The sequence below is a fragment of the Myotis myotis genome, unplaced genomic scaffold (assembly GCF_014108235.1).
Source record: "Myotis myotis isolate mMyoMyo1 unplaced genomic scaffold, mMyoMyo1.p scaffold_m19_p_6, whole genome shotgun sequence".
Lineage (NCBI taxonomy): Eukaryota > Metazoa > Chordata > Mammalia > Chiroptera > Vespertilionidae > Myotis > Myotis myotis.
In genome coordinates this window covers 29,040,731-29,063,594 of record NW_023416368.1, presented here as the reverse complement: position 1 = coordinate 29,063,594, position 22,864 = coordinate 29,040,731, and the positions used below count along the sequence as shown (strand labels likewise).

The following is a 22,864-nucleotide window of genomic DNA, read 5'->3' as shown; positions in this document are numbered from 1 at the left end:
GTTGGAATGCTCCAGCTGCTCCCTCGCTGGCGGTTACCTTTCATTAAGGACTTGGCTTTTTTGGTAAACAAGGGCACCACTTTTCTACCTTAGCCTTATAAAACCAACCGAAGAAATAAATACTTTATGCAAAGGCCACAGCTCTATTTGCAGGGTTTTTTTGGCCCATATTTAGTTTCCGGGTTGCTATTTGGAATCCTTCCTGCCCAGGGCCCCTCCTGGGCAAGTGTGGCCTCCAACAGAGGGACAGACCTATGGCCTGAATTATGCCCAGTTGGATTATTTTTGGCTTTCACAGTGTTTTTGGTTTTCACATCAAAATCCTGTTTGCTGGCTTCTCTTGAAAAATCAAAAAACTTGGCCACACTGGGCCACATTCCCCTTTGACAAGTGGCTGGAGCTGAATAACTGTGGCTCCCTTTGCACAGTTTGTTCTCCTGTTTGCCATAGTCCCCACCCCTCCGCATAACCCCCTCCCCCATCCACACCCTAAGAGAGGGTACAAGTTAAAAGGCAGGTATGGAGGTCTGAGTTTCAGTCTTGATTCCACCACTTATTTCCTGTGGCTCTTGAACAGGTGTCTGCATCTCTCTGAAACCTGTTTCTAACCCCCAGGAGGAAGAGGATAATGAGGCAGAGCGCCCAGAGGAAGCACTCACTGAGAATTTGCCCTGCATGTTTATTGACATATTATTTTCTGTCAACGACAGAGGAGACTTGAAGATGGTATACAGATAGACACACCTACTGGGATGTAAGCTTCATGTAAGCAAGGATTTTTAAAAATCTGTTTTGCTTAGTCTTACACCCTCAGAGCCTGGTACAGTCCCTGGCACATGGTAGGCACTTAGTAACTGTGTTGAATGAATACGTGAACTTAATGTTTTCCTGAATTCTTATTCTTCATATGTTATGTGCTAAATTATTGTTGGTTCATTTTATAAATACAAATGGACTTACACGTTATTTTTAATTTATGTGTTGTTGTTTTTTCTTATTCTTCCACACTTTCAAATGTGAGATACGGGGGAGAGGAATGGGGGGGGGGGAGGGGGGCGCTAACCTCACCTCCGGCTTCAGAGGAGTCATTCCTAGCCAAGGTGTCATATCCCTTGGCTGCAGCCACACATTCAGAGAAAAGCAAGTTGCCCAAATACAGTGCAAACACTAAGCTCCAATCTGGAGCTTTTCTTGGACTGTTGGGAAAAAGAAAGCTTTTGTCTGTTAGGATCTTTCACTGTGAGAATGTAATTCTGATACTCTCAGAGGGACTGCTTGAGAACGCAGGGAAGAGAGAGCTGCGAGATAGAGCAAGACTGGGATTTCCTGGTGCCAGTGTTTGAGTGCCTGGATCCCACTTTGCCTGAAGTCCAGATTCGCCTCTGGGTTTTTGGTGTCATGAGCCAATAAATTCTCCCTCTTTCTTAAACCAATTTGAATAGCAGTTTAGTCACTAGCAATGGAGACATCCCGACTAGCAATTTGGAATTTGAAAGTATAGACCAGAAAAAGAGGCACAAAACTGTGAGAGCCATTGTTCGGGTGAGAATCAAGCCTTGAGCCATGGCCAGAAGCAAACTGATCACTTGGCCTTTCTCCTTTACATGAACCTCAAATTCCATTGGAATCCAGCAGAGTAGTGAGCTAGGAAACACTAGAAGTGTAATCCTTTCTTTGATACCTGACATGGAAAAGGAGTCCAGCCATTCTTCTCTGGTTTTTGTGCATGTACTGACCACAGTCACCGGCTTTCCTTTGACATGTGTGTGTTGTTGTTGCTGTTAGAATGGGGGGTGCAGGGGAAGACATCAGAACAAGCCACGAATTACTGGACTTCTCTAGTAATTGACACAGAGGAATTCTGCAAGTGCTCATTGAGCCTGTGGGCTCCAAAAAGATGTTCAACTTATGCAACATTTAGAGGTGTTCATTGAATAGGGTTATTGAGCACCGCCTCAAGCCAGGCTCTGACTTCCGCACACGTATGAGTGAGGGGAGCAGGCTTCTCCTTTTCAGGAGGGGTTGTTTCTACTCCGTTGTCAGCCCTTCTTCACCCGTTGGGACCACACCTTTGCTGTGGCCCTCCTTTCCCATCTGACCAGCCTGAATTCTGCTACCAAAGAATTTTTCACAAAATATTGCATCCCGTTTCCCACTTCGGGGAGCTTTAGTGGTCCCTATAGTTTTCATATTGAATCTATCCTCTTCTGCCCAGCCCTTAATAAAACTACTACCACTAATAAAAGCCGACAGTTTGGAGCACTTACTAGGTGCCAGGCAACAGGCTTAGTTTTCATACTCATTATCTCTGTTAATCCTCCGAATGATACTATAAAGCAGAAATCCAGCTGGAGTTCCCCTCCTCACATCTGCCAGACACCCCAGGTCTGGCTGCCTCTGCCCTGCTCCCACCTTCTTCCTGACCACTAATCTCTGCCCCTGGGGCCCTGGACTCATAGTTTCCATCTCTTCTCCCCTATTAGTACAACTCTTTCTGGCTGGAGCCATGATTCTTCTCTGCCTTTTACAACTGTCTTCCCCCACCCCCTATACACTAGTTTCATTATATATATATATAATTGATTTCAGAGAAGAAGGTAAAGGGAGAGAGGGAGAGAGAGAGAGAGAGAGAGAGAGAGAGAGAGAGAGAGAGAGAGGGAAACATCAATGATGAGAGAGAATCATTGATTGGCTGCCTCCTGCACGCCCCCTAATGGGGATCAAGCCCACAGCCTGGGCATGTGCCCTTGACCGGAATCCAACCTGGGACCCTTCAGTCCGCAGGCAGACTCTCTATGCACTGAGCCAAACCAGCTAGGGCTACTAGTTTCATTTTAAAATAAATGTATAAAAGTCAAAAAAGTGTCACTTAAATAAAACTATTAAGTGAATAATAAGCAGGAAAGGTGGTACTTGGATATGAGACACACTTCCCATAAACTCGCGGTCTTCAATGAACATGCTTCAATCATCCTGGCATTGCCCATTGCCAGACACCAAAAGTTTCTCACTAGAAGTTCATTATAAATAACTTTTTGGTCTAAAATCCCATAGTCTGGGAGGGAAGGACAACATACATGAAACCTCCATAGTGGTGCAGGGTGTAGAAGAGTAAAATATAAAAGAAACTCAGGAAAAAGAGATGAGAAGGCTCTCTAGCTGGGACCTCTCTATGGGGCGTCAGAATTCTATTTTGAGGCTGATGGTTTATGTCCAGAGACTGGAAAGTCAGAGAGTAATATTCCATTGCATATATGTACCACTTCTTTATCCAATCGCCTCCCCATGGACACTTAGGTTTTTTCCCTATCTTGGCTATAGTAAAGAATGCTGCAAAGAATATAGTGGTGCAGATATCTTTTCAAATTCGTGTAGAGGTGTAGGCATGTGATATTAGCAAGCAAGGGGAGGAATTTGAAGGCAAAAAATCTCCACAAGGACTTGCAGGCTCGTCTTAGGCTTTGCTCTGGGAGTGTTTCAGGATTTCTTTTCCGTTGAGTATAGGAGGAGGCGGCCTTCAGGACAGGAGGCCTGGGCCTGGGCTCCAGCCCCTCTCCTCCCCTCTCCTGAATGAATGAAGTCTGATTACATTCTCCAGCAAAGGCTGCGCTGTTTGCTGCGAGGGGGAAATGTTGCCAGACAGCACTGTCCATCCAGGTGTCAGCCTCAGCCCCGTCCTCCCAGGTGCAGCTCGGGGAGTAAACTCCGGGGCCCAGCTGGGTCTAACTCTAAACCGAAGAATATTCGAAGGGAAGCAGCCCCCAGCTAACCTGGTGTGCCACGCACCGGGCTAGGGACTCGGGACATAGGCCCTGCCTTCCAGGCACGCGCTCGAGCGGAGAGGGAGGTCGTTTGGAGCCTCAGAGAACCGACCCAACCTGAGGGGAGAGCCTGTTGGCGCCCGGGCATCCGGCCCAGCTCCGAGGCCAGAGCCGGAACCAGTCCCCGGGGCCGGCGACCGCGCCGCATTCCCTCGGCCCGGAGGGCCCCCGGCGGGGCGGGGCCCGCGCTGTGACGCCGCCCCCCGCGCGTTGCCAGGGTGATCAGGTGACTCGCCGCTCGCGGCTGTTGGGACCGCGGTGACGTCAGGCGCGCCGCTGCCACTCACTCCGCGGCTGGTGCGGCGCTATTTGTGCGGTCTCGCCTGGTCCCGTCCGCTCCGTCCCAACCGGTGCCCGGTCCACTCGAGAAGAGGTGAGGCTCGGCGGCCCGGGCCGGCCAAGCTGGGACCAGAGAGGGGGTGAGGCGCGGGCAGGACCCTTCCTGGGTTGTGCGCGTCCCCAAGCTCCCCGGGGCTCCCCGAGAGCGGCGGGCACCGGAGCGGGATGGGCCGGCTACGGCGGGGGCGCGCGAAGCCCCCGGAGAGGGGTGGGGGTCCCGGCGAGCCTACCCGATGCCCACCCGTGTCTCCCCGCCACACACAGCCCCCCTCACCCCTCGGCTGTTCCTCGGGTTCCCGGTCGCCGCGCAGCTGGCGGAGGCTGGGGGCCGGGGGAGCGGAAATCAGCCGCCCCGGGGGGGCCTCTGGGCGGTGGACTTAGGGGCTCTGCGTTTCAGTGGCCTCGCAGCTCCGGGAATCGGCGGGCTCGCAGCCAGACTCGCCACACCCCGTCTCGGTGGACGTCTGCGGGCGGCTTCTGCATCTCTTTGCCTGGGGCTGCGGTTTCTGGGGCGCTGCGGGGGGCCTACTCTGTGCTCTGAGCCGGGGCTGCGGGGGGCGGCGGGCCGCTCCGGAGCCCCGCGGGTGGAGCAGCGCGGAGGGCGTGCAGACCGCGAGCTGCGGCGGGAGGAACCCTGACCGCTGCGAGCGGTGGATGGGGTTCTCGTAGACCTGTTGGGGGTGAAACCTGAGCGGAGTCCTGCGCAGCGGGGACTGTGCTCCCAGCCGCCGTGGGGAATTGGAGAGTGGAGGGCGGGAGGAAGGAGGCCTCCGGAGACGCCGGAGGAAAGGAAAGAAGGTCCTGTGCCTGACTGCACTGAGCACCAGGGCCGTGTGTGGGGGGAAAGTTTGGAGAATTAGGTTAGTGCCTGTTAGGAAGACTTAGTGCCCAGCTGGCTATTGCGTGCCAGGGGAGTCACTGAAGCCTCGACTGCATGGAGGTAGGAGGATCGCAGGACTGGGGAGACAGGCGCTGGGGAGACAGATACTGGGGAGACCGACGCTGGGGAGACGCTGGGGAGACAGGCGCTGGGGAGGCTGTTGTGACAACCTGGCAAAGAGGTGACAACACTTGGTGTGATGGGATTCTGTGAACCCTGTTTATGAAATATTTATAACAGACAGGTGCATACACCCCAGCCATGGTTAGCAGATTAAACCCAAAATTCCTTCTTAAGAGAGGAAGCGCCCACTGCAGCTCATTTGATCTCATTTGGCCAGGTTTAATGGCTGCCTGAGAACTTTGCGCCCCTGTCCAGGGTGGGGCAAAGGTAGGTTTACAGTTGTCAGCACGCGAAACACAGTTTATTATTGTATTATTTTTTTTTAATTGTTGTGTTTTCCATACGAACAACTGTAAACCTACTTTTGCCCCACCCTGTATAGGTGCGGTGGGTGGTTGGATTGTCGGTCGCACTTGTTCTTCAGAGGTTCCAAACTCTTACAAAAACCTCTTCAGGGGGAAATCGGAACCCCAGGTGACTGGGAGGAGATTTAATGGGGGAAGTTATTAAGGGATAATCAGTGCCCAAACATGAATATGGGCAATGGGGAAGCTGAAAGGAGTCCCCTGCTCTTTGTTAATTGTAGAACAGAGTTCCTCTTTTCTACCTGTTCCCCTCAGCTTGCGGGCTTCCCAGCGTCAGACTGCTTAAGTGTTAATTGGCCATTTTGTCTTAACTTCCTGAGAAACAGGGGGAAATATTTTGATTACTGAAGGGGAATGATTTGGTGATTTAAGATTGTTCCCAGCTCTGGAATTCACTGATTCTGTGACTCAAAAAATGCACTGATGTCCATTTTATGTTGAACCTTAGGAACTTCTGTTTTCTGGGAGGTGAAATGGCTGAATCTTCCCACCAATTTGTTTTGTATTTGTTTAACTCCAGAAAACAGAATTGGACCTCCAGGGATCTCATACAGTAAACAGTAGTGTAGGCCCTAAACTTTAGGGAATTTTGTTGAGAACTTGGCCAAGGTGGCCGCAGCTGGTTTGTGTATAAACTTAGAAACCTGCCCAGCACTCGAGGGAGGGCAAATCTGGAGCGGTGGCACCTGGGAAGAGTGAACTTCGCAAAAGAAATCTTAAGACAGGTCACCTGAACAACGTGTTTACCATCTATTACTACCTACCCGATGAGTCTGCGTCCTCCCCCTTGTTATAATAGTGGTTTTAAAGGGGCTTTGCAGGGGCTTCAATATTAAGAATACTGGCTATTAGATTTTTTAAAAATTGTTAACCATTTTCTAAATCTCTTTGGAAATATTTGAACCGGCCAACTAATCCTGCTTCCTTTGGAAAGAAACAGTCCCCCCCCCCCCCCCCCAAACACTGAACTATGTGCTGCCAAGGTCGCTAAATAGGTCAAAAGTTTGGGGGAATTTTCCGCCTTCTTTCACCCCTGCCACCTCCACAAGTTTGCCCAGTGGTAGAGAAGTTAAGACTTCATGTCAGGAAAAAAAAAGAATTAGTGTGTTTCCCCTAAACAGGGCTCCCTGGGACTGGGTGTTCTGTTGAGAAAGTGAAATGCCCTCCCTTAAGGGGAACTAGGCCCAGGTGAGAGGCAGGACTAGGATAGGCCAGAGACCTTCCGGAGCAATCTGGGCCTGCACCTTTGTCACCCAAGGCCTTGGGCAGGGCCCTCCTCTCTTGGCACTGAAGCATTCTTCCTCGACCTTGAAACAGGGTCAGTCCTCCCTTCACAGAGGTACTACAGAGAATTAATGAGAGGCTTGTATGAAGTTTGAGCTCATCCAAAGCAAATATTTTAATTCTTGGATGAATGGTAAATTTTGAGATGTAGTGAAATAAAAAAAGAGGTGGATATTATAAATTTTTGTAAAAGCCTCCTTCAAACCCTAAGGCTTTTTTGTTGTTGTTTTTCCTGGAGTATTTGGGCTTGGTTTATCATCGTGCCTATAATCAAGATCTGCAGGCCTGAGGGTAAGTGCTGTTTGTATTTCACATGTAAAGCAGTCCAGGTTTCCCCCCATTCTTTCCCCCCTCTTTTAGAATGCCTAGAGTAAATCAGTAGCCTAGCAGGTATGGGGCTTTGGACCCAACATCCTTTCAACCCTAAAGGAGTTTGTTATTAAGCTCATCAGAGACAGAAGTAGGTAATAAAGCTCACGAAATGAAGTGAGTAAAATAGCCATTTCTTTAAAATCCCCTATCCTATTTCAGCCCACCAATCCTACTGCTCAAATAGAGATTCAAGTGCTTGCTGGTGTTCCCAGAAACTGTACAGAACTGTTATATTCATCTCTTAGACTTTTGGCATTTGTTGGCAAGTATAGTTCTCACTTGAGTGAAATTCTGACAGGAGAGGGAGAGGCTTCTTGTTTTTCTCAGACTGAGCTCAGGCCTTCATGCTCCCCACGCCGGGCCAACGCTACTAATTGGCTTGGCTATAAAATGGGAGTCAGCAATTAAAAAACAGCAGTATGGAAGCAAGGGGATTGAGCATGAGTTGATTCTCCAGCCTATAGCCAAAAAAGGTTTACAATGCTTTGGGCTTTATATACAAAGAGCTCTTCAGAAGGAAGTGAGCTTGGAATGACTTCTTTTTTGTAGTTTTTAGGAGACATGGAATATTTGTACTGATTTAAGCCTCAAGCAAAGGAGGCAAATGGTTTGAATACAGTCTCTGTGGCCAACAAGCCTATGGTATGACTCTGCAGAAAACAAGGGATGATATATATTTTTCTGAACCCTTTCAATTAGTGGTTTAAGGGAGTGTTGGTAGTTATGGTGAGAGGAGAGTTTGATTTACCTGCATTTACTCATTGGGGAGTAATGCCTTATTCACAGGTGCCTATCATTAGTTCTCTGATGATTTATGCTAAAGAATCGTTAGTTAGTCCCAAGAGAGCTGACCCAGAAAACACATCATTACTGCAAGTTATCTGACCACATGGTCAGTGTTCAAAGAAAGACAGGGATGGGGAACAATGGAACCGCAAAGGTTTGGGGGGAGAAGAATTCCTGGGAAGTGGTACTAGACTTCTGCTACATTAAATTTCCAGTGCGGTCCACAGTACTTTACCAGGCAGTTTCCAGTATCAGGACCTTGGGCAGGATCATTTGGGGAGAATAAATACTGCCTTCAGCCAAAGATATGATTCACTAAGTGAATTTTTTTTTTTTTTCAGAGGTTAGTAGGCAGGTGGTAGGGCTGGTTTGGGGTAGGGGCCCCTTAAATCCCCTCTCCTGAAACTCCATGTGGCTCTGATACTGGGAAGACAGCAGAGTGAAAAATCTAAGTGTTAAAAAGAAATACGTGCAGTCAGTGTGAAACCACTGGTGTTTTTATATGAAATTTGCCTGGAGGCCTAAGTGGTGGTCAGACTGTATGCTATATTAAATTCTAGTCCTTTCATCAGGGGAGTGACTTCTCTGGTGCTGTGGTATATTCTTTCTGTGTGAGTATGCTCTTGGAACACTCAGGTTTTAGTTCAGGGTGGATGCAGTAATTTATTTCAGTTCATCAATACCCCATACTGTGAGCCCCTTGTTTTCCACATATACAGTAGCTCTTTGTGGGTAGTACTAATGACAGAAATCTGAAGATATCATCTAGCATTTGTGTTTTCTAATTTTTGTTGTCCATAGTGTCTGCTCCTTTAAAAATTCTGTGAAAATTGAGAGAAGAAAGGAGGGGAGAGTGAGCTGCCCTGCACTTGTACATGATCTCTTAGGGTGCTGCACATGCTAGGCACCAGTGGTACTTGCTGGTGTAAAGTGAAATTCACTCTTGTCCATTAACAGCCATCCTGCAGGGCTGGCTGAGCTGCTGCTTCCTCCATGGGCCAGGAGGGCATGCTTTAATGGTGGCGCAAAGCCGGGGCTGGTTTGGTGTCCGTCAGGAACCACGAGTGCTTAAATGACCAGCACATTAAGCTGTAGGGGTCTCTTTCTAAGCCATCAAGATTTCAGTTCTCCCACAAAGCCTAGTCCGGGCTGGGGTATGGGGGACAGTGGGGCAGAGACAGTCTTTCAGGGGCTGTGCTGGTGGGGGACCGGGCCTGGGACGTGGCCATGTCAGGCTTGTTGGGACGGATGGGCCAGTCCTCTTTCTAATGTGTCCTCTAAACTTGGCAGGGGGCAGAGTTCATCCTTTTTCTCTCTCTCCCTGCTCTAACCTAGCCTTCCATTTCCCCAACTCACTTTCTGTGTTAGCAGCGTTCTTCCCTTTTCATTTCCCTTGTTCACTGCTGCTTTCTCTTTCAATCCTCCCTCTTGCTGGGCCTCATTTTCTCCCCATTGTCACTTTGAGGCCCGGCTATTTGAAGTTCCAGGGTTACAATGCTGCCCTGTATGTCCCAGTGACTAAGTGTAATTTAGAGGTCCGCAGCCTTTTTTTCTGATGAGCCAACCTCACTTCCCTGCTGCTTTTAGACAGCATTGGTGGGGTCCTGTCCAGAGTCCCTGACCTGAGGCATTGGATGAAGCTGGAGGTGCCTCTCCACTGGGGGCCCCAGCAGTGTGGCAAGGGGGCTGTGGTCAGGATTTGCTGGCATGGTCAGCTGTCAGACAAGGGACTGAGGTCTACCCTCGGGAGTCCTTCCAGAAACTGAAGGCAGAAGCAGAATTGGGAATCCTGTGTTCAGGCGGTCCTGTGGCTTCTGCACAGGACCATACGTGACTAACAAAGACTGGAAAGGGGGCCTTTGGTTACGTTGGCCTGGAACCAATGGGACTATTTGCAGTTGTGGATCTTGCCCTGCAGCTGGGTTTTTCCAGGGGGCGACTGGGACAAACTGCTCTCAGTGGTAGTTGGATGGTTATTGGAAGCATAGAAGCATGGCTTTCCAGCTCAATGAGTTAAGAAATGAATTTTTTTCTCTTAAAAGCCATGTGGCAGACTTTACTAAAAAATTTTTATAGGGGTTTTAACTTCATTATTAAATATGTATAGAAATATATATAACAAAAGTACAGTATAATGAATAATTATATTTATTAATATAACTATAATTTATTCAGGTCTAGAAATAGAATTTTACTTTTTAAACCCAAATGGGATAGTAGAATGTTCTGTGTTGCAATTTGCTTTTTAACTGTGTTGGCATTTGTCCGTATCAGCAAATGTAATTCTATCTCATTCTTCTTAAGGATCAAATAATAGCAGTTCCATGGTTTGGAAATTCTGTGATTTATTTAATCATTCCCATATTGATGGCCCTTTGGGATGTTATATATCATATAAATATGGACGTGTATATTTTACACATGTAATATGCATACTATATAGCTCTGATAAACAAATGCCACAACTAATGTGTGTATGGTATAAAATTCTGTCTATAAAATTGGTGGGGTTTGTTGTTTTTTTTTTGCATCCTAGCAGTAGTATATATCTGTAGGTTAAATTCCTAAAGACAAAATTGTTGGTTCAAAGAATAGAGTGTTTTCATTTATTTATTTGAGATTTCACTTAAGAATGTGTCTTTGTTGAAGAATTTGTAAGAAGAAAAAAATGGACCCTCTATAAAAAGAAGGATGTTTCCTCCAAACATTAGGGAGGAATGGTATACCAGTGCCTGGGCAGCTGAGGGGTAGGCTAATTTATTAGTTGATATTTTCAGGTAACTGATTTTTTTTTTTTAGGGCTGTTTAATATTTAGATCTTATATCTTATAGAGCAGCAGGTCCTGAATCCAGCCAGAAGTTCTGGATAGAAAGTTTTATGAAAAAAGATTTTAGCAGATGATGTATTATCCTCTGGTGAAGGAACCGTCTCTGGATTCCCTCAGTGTCTAAGGCTGGAAGAATGCTAAGATGTACATTACCAAGTTTAATATTGGAGGGAAGTGAGATTGGCTATAGCCATACAGGATGGGGCAAAAGTAGGCTTACAGTTGTTCTACTGGAAAATATTATAAGAATTAAAAAATAATAATCCAAGAATAAACCTTCTCATTCTCACAACTGTAAACCTACTTTTGCCCCACCCGGTATTTTCCAATAATGCTAAACTGTGGGTAACTAATATGGGTATGACTTTTCAGGCTTCTAATCTGATGTGTCAGGACAAGTGGAGAATGCTTACATTTTTGTATTATTTTAATGTTGGTGATAATGGCTGAATGGCTTTAGCAAACCATGTTACTAAATAGTTTGTGGACTTTTTAGTTTCATGTAAACTGAGTAATAAAAGCAGTATGTAGTTTTTATATCAAATATTGTTTGTGAGAAAGGAAAATAAAATAAGACAGTCTCTGAACCTTTCCTTACTCCAGGATGGGGCTTCAGAGATAGATGATCCACTATTGTATTTTTTGCCTCCATGTGCATTTTTTAAAATATATATTGATTTCAGAGAGGAAGGGAGAAGAGAGAGATAGAAACATCAGTGATGAGAGAGAATTATTGATCAGCTGCCTCCTGCACACCCACTATTGGGGATCGAGCCTGCAACCCAGGCAGAATCGAACCCAGGACCGTTCAGTCTGCAGGCTGATGCTCTATCCCAGTGGTTCTCAACCTTCTGGCCCTTTAAATACAGTTCCTCATGTTGTGACCCAACCATAAAATTATTTTCGTTGCTACTTCATAACTGTAATTTTGCTACTGTTGTGAATCGTAATGTAAATATCTGATATGCAGGATGGTCTTAGGCGACCCCTGTGAAAGGGTCGTTCGACCGCCAAAGGAGTCACGACCCACAGGTTGAGAACCGCTGCTCTATCCACTGAGCCAAACCAGCTAGGGCTCCATGTGCATTTTGATGTCCTTGTTCAGGAAGGGTCCCATTTCTAAGCTATGTGTCATTGTGTACTCCATGGAGAGGCTGTTCTAAGGCCACAAGTCAAAATGTTGATGCAAAAGACATGCTCTAATATTTAGTCATTTGTTGATTATATGAGGACAGCTTGGGGCCTGGTAGAATTCTCTGGCAAACAAAAGATGGTGCTTAAGGTAGGGGATGGCTAATAATATTTAGGAGGCCAACTCCAAAATCAGTATTTGGACAACAATGAAATAACACTACAGGACATCTGCTTCCAGTCTCCTGTAAAAGAAAAACAACTTAGGAAATGGGAAGAAAGCAAAATGTGTTATAAATAATGAACAGGTCATAAAAACAAAGGTCTTGTCCGTGTTATGATAACTGTGAGGTCTCCTGGTGTGGTTCTGTTGTCCCGGATGCCTGCTCTTTGGCTTTGGGGCTCAGATATTCACATGTACGTGTGGCATGACTTTCCCTATTGGAGGTGTCATTTGGGCTCTACTTGTACCTCAATTTCAGTAAATTTGCAAAACTCTTTGAGGTGACCACCCTCTGGACCACCCAAAGTGAACTTTGTTTAGTCTTTATAGGCAAACTATCTTCATCCCTGAAATTTAGAGAAATCCTAGCATTTTCCACTTGATGCAGTAACCGACAGATAGGAAAGGTAATTTTATTTTTATTGGCAATACTGAAGGGGAAGAGCAAGCCAGCTAGACAGTTCTTTCTTTCATATCCCCAGTACTTGGCCTGTCACGTAGTAGGTACTTATATTGATGGATAAACAGTATTAGGTTTGCCAATAGTATCAAAAAAGTAAACATAAGTTACGTGAATCTTTTAAAAAGAGATTGAATAAGTATAGAAAAGGAAGCGGCAATAATCCTGAAATGATCCTACTCTTAGCAAGGCTGTTTGTGAGCTGACCTTTGGCCTCATTTAGTACAGGTTCAGCCATAATGAACCTGGTTTGTTGTGTTGTTTTTAATCCTCACCTAAGGATATATTGTTGTTGTTTTTAAATTGATTTGAGTGGGGGGCGGGGGGAGAGAAATAATAATGTGAGAGAGAAACATCATTGGTTGCCTTCTGTATGTACCCCGACTGACTGGGGATTGAACCCAAAACCTGGGTATGTGCCCTGACCAAGAATCAAACCTGAAACCTTCGGGTTCTATCATCCTTTCCGTGCATGGGACAACACTCCAGCCAACTGAGCCACACTGGCCAGGGTATGAACTGGTTTAATCCCTCAAATGCATTCAGGTCTCTCTCACAGATTGTTATCTCTGACCTGTGTGTTATATGCTCAACTCTCAGTTGTTCATCACTTCCCTTCAGAAGCATTCTTGACTTCCCTGACCTGTGGCCTCTGCTTTGAGCTCACAATACCAAGTGTTTCCTCTCTCTCAGCATGGTTTCATAATTGCTGATGTTAATGTCTGTCTCTCTCACTAGGCGGAGAAGAAATTGTCTCTTTCTTACCATTATCTCGGTAGTGCCTGGAACCACTAATGTTGGGTCCACAGGTTTATAAAAACTGCAAACAGGAGATGATTAGAGCAGCACAGAACCAGTAATTCTAAAAGCTTTTTTTAGCCTAACCTTACCCCAAATTGTGGGTATGAGAATCAAGAAAAATTGAGGGACCTAGAATATAAAATAACCTATTTACAAAGAACTTATTAAAAGGCCAGCTAATCAGGGAGTTAAAATAAGACACAGAGGAGGTCTTTAGAATAAGATCTGATCTCGTGTTTTTAAACTTTAAAGACAATTTGTAAATTCTCAAGAAGGATAGGGTAAGGATGTAAGGATGAGCAAGGCTTCTGGCTTTGACCATAGCTCATGTACAAGATGGGAAAGTCTGCATGTAATCAAGGGAATTTTGCTTTTTTTATCCCACATCTGACTTCTCAGTTTGAAGCAGAAAGAAAACATTTAAAGAACTTAGGGATCTGAAGTGTCTTGTGGAAAAAAAACAACACACAATTACAAAAATCACTGTGAAAAGTAGATATAAAACAGGTTACCAACAAGGAAAAGATTACTAATTGGAAGAAAAAATCAGGGTAGTGAAAGTGGATAGGCGGTCTACAAAGGCATGTAGCATTAGAAGAAAAAAAAAAAGTGGTAGCATGAAAAGCACTAAGAAAACTTGCTTAGCCGGTGTGGCTCAGTGGTTGAGCATCTACCTATGTACTAGGAGGTCAAGGCACATTCCTGGTCAAGGCACATGCCTGGATTGCAGGCTCGATCCCCAGTAGGGAGAGTGCAAGAGGCAGCCTATCACTGATTCTCTTTCATCATTGATGTTTCTATCTCTCCCTCTCTCTCTCTGAAATAAATAAAAATATATACATTTTTTAAAAAACCATAAAGGTTTCCTTAGTCAAACTTTTAGAAATACAAAAATGATATAAATAAATAACAATTGCCTATCATTCCAACCAGATATTTCCTTCTAGCCAGATTTTATCTGTCTGCTGTTACTGTATGACGTAAAGTGTGAAAATCTTAATGTACAGCTCAATGAGTTCGTAGCATTCATGTGAACATGACTCAGCTCAAGATGTAGACATTTCCATTATCCCAGAAGGCTGTCCTTGTGCCTCTTTCAGTCAATATTCTTAGACTCATTTTGGCAGTTCTTGAACCTCACATAAATGGGATCATACAGTGTGACGTCTGTTGAGTCTGGCTTCTTTTGCTCATCTTTGTACTTGTTATTATAAGAACTCTTAGCTCCTCCCCCACCACACACACACATTATTGTATGTAATATTGTGGGGGGTTTTTTTATTATTGCTGAGCAATTTTCTGTTATTTAACTAAACCATAATCTATCGGTTCTGCTCTTGGTGAACATTTGGATAGTTTTTAGTTTGGAGCTATTATAAGTAAAGCTGCTTTGAACATTGTTACATATGTCTTCAGTGGACTTAGGCACTCATTTTATCTCAGTGTAGATCTAAGAGTAGGGTTGCTGGGTCATAAGGTAAATACTGCCAAATTCATGAGTATATTATGTACTTCCAAAAGCTTGATTGTTTTAGCGTTCATATATAAATCCATGATATTGTGGATTATTTTTTGTTTATAAGGATGAGGATCAAGGTTTATTTCCCTACCCCCACAAGAATATTGTAGAATGAACTCAGAAAGAGTCTGGAGGCTTTGCTAGAAATAAAGACTAAAAATTTATTCAAAGGTCAGGGTTTGCAAGCTGGAAATACAAGTAGGCAATATCCAGAGTGTTTTGAAGAAGAGTGTTTTGAAGAAGAATGCTAAGAGTTCTCATAGTAACAGGTACATTCTTGAGAAAGGGTAATCCTCTAGATGACCGTTTGGTCTAGATAATGGATGTCACGTGGTCTGGATATGTGAACATTCCTTCTGTAGTCCTTTAGTGGGCAATCGGGGTTATCTGGAGGTTTGCTATATATCAATATTTATATTAAAGAAACTTGGGATCATGCTGAATATGTGGCTTTAAATTTTTTCTTCCAATTAATATTACATAATGCTTCAAAAACAAGTCAAAATGACGGCAAAAGAACTATGTAGATGTACTATAATTTATTTAACTCTTTTCTTTTGTTGGATATTAGGGTGTTTTATTTCTGTTTTCTGTGTTTTTCTTCTACTTTGTCTTTTACAATGCATGCTCTCTCTAAATGTCTGATAATCTTTGTCCATTCATTTATGTATGAGGTAATAAAAAATGGATTAAAAGATCTGTGTATACGGGCTTTACTGTGAGGTGACTGGGCGAGTCATTTCTTGGAATCTCCTCCGCTTTTAGTTATCAGTACTTTTTTTCCATTAGGTCTCGTTTTTCCAGGGGAAAATTCCCCAGTGTGCTGCTTACAGATTCAATGCCAGGCTACCAGGTGATTTTAAAATAATAACGGAGAGTACTATTCTTTCCTACACCTCTACTTTGATGAGGTTTTTGATAGTGATCTTATCTCCATGGACCACTTTCCCCCAAAGAATAGTTACTGCTTTTCTCATTGTAGCGTTGAATATCTGCTAATACTGTCACTGAACATGTCTTGAATGGGATCTTTGGATAGCAGTGGTCATTCAATACAATCTATTAATGGATCTTGGCTGCTACTCCATTTGCACTGTCTCTTTTTGGAGCTTTGATTTGTCTTTAATGCTACAATTTCTACTGTTTACATTGGGTCCTTCCAGTAGGACTTACATTTCACCTGACCAAATTTATAAGGGAAAACGTTCATATTACAAAGTTTAGTATCGTACCTTAAATTTAAAGCTCATTTGTGTTTTATGTTAAGTGGTTTGTACTAGACTGTGTTAGTGTTAGGCAATTTTTTATATTGCTTTGTTCCTGCACAAGCTTGAGAATAATTGATTCCCATCAGGGAGGTCCCGCTTCTCAAAAGGACTTTGATCCCAGCACAGATGCTGTTTCTGTGACTTTTGCTGTTCTCTTTCTCTTACTGTTTTGTTTTTGTTCTTGTTTGGAGGAAACTGAAAATAGATTCAGATTTTTGTTCCTCTAAGTTGACTGTGTCTTAGGAACACAAGGACAGAGTTTGCAGGGAGGGGGGCTTGCAGGGGGGTATGGCAGCTAGAGCATCTCTATGGCTTGTGCTCGTTAAAGCACCTAGTGCCTCAGAATAGTACAGTGGGTTTTCCCTCCTAGACACTATGATTCCTCAGGCAGAGGGAGAAAGGTATACACCAAAGACAAGAGGGAAACATGATTGAGCAAAGGAAGGAGAACACATACATTTGGGAGAGTTTTGAGAGTCCCAGGGAGAGAACTACATAGGATAATGAGGAATAGATGCAAATAGATGGATCAAGAAAAGTCATGAAATATTGAGGTCTGAAGTTCTGAGGCTAATTAGTATTGTAAGGTCTTATTGGACTAATCAAGTTAAACTACAGTTTTGGTGGAATAAGGTCAGTCTGAAAGAGCCCTCTCCCCCAGTACACACACTAAATTATAGGAAAGAGTAAGCCATGGCAGCTGTGTTCTACTTCTGTGACTTAAAAAATTAAGTAATGGAATGACCATAAAGGGGTTAATAAAACGGGTTTCTGTGTTGACCAGGGCGCTCTAGGTTTTCCACAGGTTTTTACCAAAGCCTTCTCAGAAGGAGAGAGGAAATACAGACATGGTCGGCAATTACATATGCCCCAAGTCATGGGATGATTGCAGCTAGTCCCAGTGAGCCTTTGCATTAGGGTCAGGAGGAAGGCCATCCCCGGGTCAGAGGGTGAGGCCATGTTGGCATAGACCAGAGAGCAGAGAAGGGAAAGAATTCTAGTTCTTTTCTGAATTCCTGTCAAACCCCTGGGAAAATAAGAGATCTCCAAAATAGGGAACAGACTGCAATTGCGGTCAAAATAGATGCCCTCAAGCCATTCTGATTCTGTATTTAAAAGTTTCAATTTATAATCACCTCCCTCAAGTGACCCTCTCCCCACTCCCTCTTTCTACTGGGTTTAGGCCCCTACTCCTACCCAGCATTCTGTTTACTACTTTTTCTAAAAATCACTATCCTTATTGTTTGTTTTTTAACCAGTTACTCAAGAGAAGAGTATGAGCTGTATTCATACACCCCACTGTGTAGCACAGGGTCAGACACAGTCCGCACTGCATGATGCATGTGCGTGGTTGACTGTCATTCAGAAGGGTTCCTAGGATTGTAAATCCTATAGAGGCAGTTTAGGTTAGGCTGGGCTTTAGTGTGATTTAAGAGCCTGTTATAAATCATCTGGCTCTGGCCAGTTTGGCTCCGTAAATAGAGCGTTGGCTTGCAGACTGAAGGGTCCGGGGTTTGATTCCAGTCAAGGGCACATGCCCAGGTTGCCGGCTCGATCCCCAGTGTGGGGCGTGCAGGAGGCAGCTGATCAATGATTCTCTCTCATCATTGATGTTTCTATCTCTCTCTCCCTCTCCCTTCTTTTCTGAAATCAATTTTTTTAATTAAAAAAATAATGGCAATTTAAAAAATAAGATCTGTAATAATAAAAACATAATATGCTAATTAGACCAGCACAGATCTAATCAGGTTGAAGCCAGGGCTTCGAGGGAAGCCCGGGTCCCAGGTGCCAGAGGGAAGCTGGTGCCAGCAGCCGGGGAAAGGAAGGTCTACTCTTGCATGAATTTCATGCATTGGGCCTCTAGTAAAATAATAAAATAAAATAAATAAGTAAAGTCATCGGAGGATCCTTCTTTCTGCTCTGCCTTTCCCAAGTGCCTGCTTCATTTTGAGACTGGCTCCCTCAGGCCTGAACATGGGCTGTCAGCACCTTTGTAGGACATGCCCTTGCTAGACTCTGTGTGTGCCTGTGCTGAGGGGAAGGGAACGTTGGGCGTGTGTTAGAGAGCTCCCATGCGTTTAGCTGACCAAACCACTTCGGGACCAATCCCAGTGGCCAAGGATGCCATTTGTGATTGGCTTAACCCTGGATTCCTTTGAATCAATCTTGATGCAAAAGGAAGGGTGACCTGGACTGACTTAGGTTAAGTTGGGCTCTCTCTGGAGCTGGTACAGGGTGAGCTTCCCTAAGTACATGAACTGCAGGAAGAATGGATGATGCCCAAACTGGAAATCTGACTGCTGTCACTAAGGGAGGATATGGTTGTTGTGTGGGCAGCCAACAAAGTCTGTTCATTTTAATTCAGATTTTTCTGAGGATCCTTACTTAATGGCTATTCTGTTCTTAATGTAGAGTCATATAGAGTCACTTATTTGCATGTTATGAAAAAGAATTAAGTAAAATTTAGTAAATACTAAGTATTTACTAAATTAAGTATTTACTGAGTATTTAGTAATATTCAAAATAATAAGTTTTGGGTATGAGACTGTTCCCTCTACTAACTTACTGTTTAATTAGGGATAGAAGAAACTCAAATAGGTAAAAAGTTTAATAGCAATACTAGAGATGGGTAATAGCACAAGGCAGCAAGATGACAGGCATCTCCCTGTTCATCCGGTGTGGACTTTGCATTCCCCAGTAACGCTTTTCCTCTGGAAGTCATTGTGTCGGGTACTGTGGAGGTCACAAGCATGATGGAAATGAGGTGCTGGCCCTGCAGACTAGAAGCCCAATCAGGAGAATGGTTAACAGGCTGGGAGGCTGGGAAGCAATGGCCTCCCTCACAGAAGCAAGCCACTGAGAACAGGAACCTATAAACACAAGTGGGGGTTCCTGGTGAGCCGCTCCAAGGTCCCAGGAGCCTGGATGGTCAGGGGAGATGCTCAGCATCCTCGGTAGACAGCTCTGCCCGTGTCCAGTGATGACTGAGCACGCTGCTCAGCTGCTTAGAGGTATGGGTCCGGGGGAGCAACCAGATCACCCAGTGCCCAGGGCAGTGGCGGCAGTTACACACTTTGGTCGGTCGCTGCTGGCAGTGCTGCTTGTTAGAAAACCCCGTGTGGCCCAACCCTGTTTATTGGAGGACTGCTAGTACTGGGTCAGCGTCTGTGATCTGACTTATAATTAGTGCTGTTAGACCTTGTGCTTTCTTCTTAGAGCTGTCCAGTCACATTTATGGACATTTCAGGCAATTGAAACACAAAATGATATCCTGTTCATCACTCAACACTTTTATTGAGGCGCCTGCCTTGTGCCAGGCACAATGCTAAGCTCTAGGGTCATGGTGATGATTCAGAAGAGACCTGATCTCTGCTGTCCCAGCCTATCGTCTAGTGGGGAAGTCAGACAAAGGCAAATAAACATACAGAAGATATTTGCCAATTATGATGGTGAGAAGGAAACACAATGGGCAGAGCTGCAGATTTGCAAGAGGTTTGAAATACCTTTACAGCATTTTGTAAAAGATCTCTTGGGTTGAAATTCGTTTCCTAATGATTTCCACTGATTAAATGCAAATAATTTTTATTCTTTGTCTTTTAGGTATATTCTGTAGTTCCCTAATGAACCCAGGGAACCCTCCACCGTATTCGGGCCCTGGCCCGACGGCCCCGTACCCACCTTATCCACAACAACCAATGGGGCCTGAAGCCTACCCTCCAGGACCTATGGGAGGACCTTACCCCCCTCCTCAGGGGTACCCCTACCAAGGATACCCACAGTATGGCTGGCAAGGCGGACCTCAGGAGCCTCCTAAAACCACAGGTATGTGACGGGTGTGTGTGTAGGTGGATATGTGTGTGGGGGGGGCGGGTGCGCAGCCCCACGTCACCGAAGGAAGGGTTTGCCAGTTTTCTTTGGCAGAGAAGAAACTCTGGCCTTTGTGTGCCGTGGTTGGCATTCCCAAAGCTTGGTGAGTGCTTAGGGTGGCTTCTTACTCCTGAGAGGACTTCTTTCTCAGGAGACCTGAGTCAGTTCTGCCTACTTTCTTCCTTTCTCTTGCTCCCTGTGGGGCTGATGACTTCCAGGCCGACATGTGTTCTGGGCGCACCTCCTGGAGCACCTGTGGGGGAAAGGACCAGTTGGCTTTTTGCTCTGGCCGTCAGTTTTGTTTTTCAGGTTTAGCCTGTTGGGATTATTTTCTCTCAGCTTGTTGACCCTCAAGTCATCCTCTTGCCCCTACTTTCGGGGTTGGTTTTCTTTACTAACATGTTTTCCTAATTCTGTTTAACCTGCTGGCTGAGTTCTCAGCTGGCTTGTGAGTCCTTGTGTGCCGGAACAGTGCTCCTCAACATTTACTCTGCACACCAGCGCCAGTCCCTGAGCAGCTACTGGGCTATGATGAGATAAGCACAGAAAGTGAGAGTAAACATTCAGAAACATTTAGAGCAATTTGGTATTTCCCTGACATTCAAGCATGTGAGCTTGCATTTTACAAAAGTATCAGTCTATGAAGGGTTAAAAAGGAAATATCTTGAGAAGCACTGTACTGAATGTCTTGGTGACTGCTAGGACTGGCTCAGAACCTTTGTGGAATAGTCACTCTCTTACAGCTCTTTCAGCTTAATTTTTACTGAGTGCTTATTATGTGCCATGTGGTCTCCTAAGAGCTTTATATATACATTAACATTTAATCCTTGCAACAATCCTATGAGGTTATTCCCTTTTTATAGTGAAGTAATTGAGGCACAGAGTGGAGTAATGATTTGCCCGAGGTCACCAGCTAGAAGTGGCAGATCTCAGAATCTAATTCAGATAGTTCAGCTTAAGAATCTTGTACCTGTAACTTCTGGCTGTACTCTTGTCTCTCTCCTGTCCTTTCTGACCCACATTCATCTGAATTTAGGGCCTCAGTCTGCCTCTGAGATTTTCCTAAAGCTTAACCCCTTATTAATCAAAAGTACTAACAGAATCAATAGTTTATTTTATTTCAGGATTTGAGGATTCTTTAGAATGGGTGGATTCCGTGGAAGAAAAATATATTTGAGGAATTTTACACTCAGTATGGGAAAGATAATACTTTTATAGGGTCAGATCAGAGGCTGTGCTAAGATTGAATAGATGTTCATACCTTTAAAAGATTTGGTTTATTGTGAAGGAAAGCTTTTACAATCCAAGATTCTGTTTTGCTATAAATTTTAAATAGCTCGTGCTCAGAAGAGTGCAGGAAGTATAGCCAGTAAAATCAGAGTAGTTGGCATTCAGGTCTGTGACCCCAGAGGGGGATTTCCTGAAAATAAATCTCAGTTTCCGGTTTTCTGCTTCAAGACAAGGTAACCCTGTGATGAATGAAAGAAGGCAGACTGAAAATACCACATAAGGTATGATTCTAGTTACGTGCAATTCAAGAACAAGCCAAAATAATCAATAGTGATGAAGATCAGAATTGTGTGGAGTAGGGGGTGGGGGTGGGGTTGGTTATTGATTGGGAAGGGCACAAGGGAACCTTCTGGAGTATTAGGAATCTTCTTTACCTTAATCCGGGTATAAACATTCTTCAAGCTGTACATTTACTATTTGTGCACTACCTTAGATGTTATATGTCAATGAAAAGAAAAGTCAGCCTAGTATTTGGGTTATCCAGTAGATTCAGCCCAGTGCCTGCCTGGTGTTGTCTTCCAGGCATAGCCCTCATGGTCTATAGTGTGTAGGCCATTTCTAGACCTGTATTGTTTATACTGACTGTAACTAGCATTCGATAGATGTGGAACTTTATAGAGTTTATCTAGAATAAGTGCTTCCTGGGCTTGCAAAACATATAGACTTCATCTTCTTTCTTTACCTTTGGTGTGATATCAGCCTTTTTGAGAAAATAATATCTTAATTCTTCTTAGGGTGAAAAGGCTCTGTTTATCTCATCCAATATAATAAAGAGCTAATATGCTAATTAGACCGGACAGCGGCATGACCTTCCGGAACCACCAGTGGGCAGGGGGCAGGGCCTCGAGGTCGCTGGGGCTGTGAGGGCTGAGGCAGCCAGGGCTGCGAAGGCCTACTCTTGCACAAATTTTGTGCATCGGGCCTCTAGTTATTTCATAAATGTATTTGAAAGCTATTTAATGTTCTTTCCTTTGGGATCTTTTTCTCTGTTCTCTCTCTTTCCCCCTCCCTCCACATGGCCCTTCAGTGTGTCTGGCTTGGGCCTCCTTACAGCATGACAGCCTCAGATAGTGGGCTCCTTCCATGATAGTGTGCAAAAGTGGAAGCTACCAGGCCTTTCTTTAAAAAAAATTTTTTTAAATTAACTAACTTCTAATTTTGAAACAATTTTATTGGTCAAAGCAGCCACAGGTCTACCTAGCATGTGTTCTAGGTAAGGGGAATAGATCACTCCTTGCTGGCAGAGTGGCAAGGCCACACTGAAAATGGCATATGGATTGGGAGACCTTTGGGAACACTACCACAAGTCCCAGTGCTGAGGATGAACTCCTGTTCAGTGGAGCATGTAAAGAACAAAACTTCTTCTAGGTTCTTGTAAAAATGCCATAGTAACAGACCGTTTAAAGTTAAAAATTAAACACAACAGCATCTCCAGTGTCACGTCAGAAAATTGGCAGTCTGTCTTGTTAAGGAACATTCTGTGAATTGGTTAGAAAGTCATGAAAGA

The 22,864-nt window shown here is 44.5% G+C and overlaps 1 long non-coding RNA gene across 1 annotated transcript in view; it reads left to right on the top strand.

Moving 5' to 3' along the window:
• The first annotated feature begins 4,043 nt into the window (after positions 1-4,043).
• The window catches only part of LOC118658126, a 39,109-nt gene continuing 20,288 nt past the window's right edge, over positions 4,044-22,864 (top strand). The window contains exons 1-2 of the long non-coding RNA XR_004968217.1: positions 4,044-4,240; positions 19,801-20,022. This is a non-coding gene — a long non-coding RNA (uncharacterized LOC118658126). The remainder of the gene's footprint in view (positions 4,241-19,800; positions 20,023-22,864) is intronic.